A 1,029-nucleotide genomic window follows, 5' to 3' on the forward strand; every position below is an offset into this window, starting at 1 on the left:
CCATCATTGTTGTTTGGCGGGCCCGGGCTGGGGATTCGAACCCGCCACCTTAGGTGTATGTGGCTGGCGCCTTAGCCGCTTGAGCCACAGGCACCGAGCCAGTTTTTCCCCAGTTGTAACCCCTACAGCTGGCCCAGTGACTCCTTAGAAGCTCTAGGAGGCCTACCCATGAACCCAAGACTACAAAGGATCGGGCCTATTTCCCAGGCACTAGGAGCCCATCTAGGAAGGAATAGGGGGCTGCCCCAGGAGGGGATCCCAGAGGCAGGATCAGTAGGGGAGCCAGACCTGGCCTAATCATCTCTGTCTGCACACCCCTCTTTACCTTGTATGACCAGCATGGTGCCAGGTGGTCCTTGGGGAGCTGGAGAAGATGGATGTCTGGGAGCTGATGAGTGTCCTACAGAGGGAAGGAAGCCTAGCCAGTGGGAAATCAGCCTGGCTGTCATCCTTCAGGGAACCTCATGGGGCATGCTGGGTAGCTCTCAGGTGGAGCTAGAATAGTTGAGTGGCCTTTGGAGAGGAGGACAGAGCATAGCTCCAGATCAGAGGAGCTAGGAGTGGAGCAGAGAGTTGTCTCCCTGACCTCTTGGCTTCTTGGCTCCTGTTGCCTCTCTGGTGGTGTAGGGATTTGCTCTTTTATTCATTCAATAAAGATGTATTGGATTCCTTAAGTGCGGCATGGGGCTCTAGCACTCATTGCCAGCTCTGAGCATCTATCTAGGTTGTAGGCTCTTAGATCCATGCAGGCCCATAGCCCAGCCCTTCTTTCCCAGAGCCTTCTCACAACTGCTAAAAATGCTGCCATTTCAGTGACACCACACCTGGTGGTTATACACTTTCCTTCCTCCCACTCCCCACCTAGGCCTGCTTCTCAGTATGACTGTAAAGTACCTGGGAAAGGCTTGGTGCCTATAGCTCAAGTGGCAAAGGCGCCAGCCACATACACCTAAGGTGGCGGGTTCAAATCCAACCTGGGCCCGCCAAACAACAATGACGGCTGCAACCAAAAAATAGCTAGGCGTTGTG

This window comes from Otolemur garnettii, unplaced genomic scaffold (assembly GCF_000181295.1).
Source record: "Otolemur garnettii isolate 467f Iridium unplaced genomic scaffold, OtoGar3 scaffold00179, whole genome shotgun sequence".
NCBI lineage: Eukaryota > Metazoa > Chordata > Mammalia > Primates > Galagidae > Otolemur > Otolemur garnettii.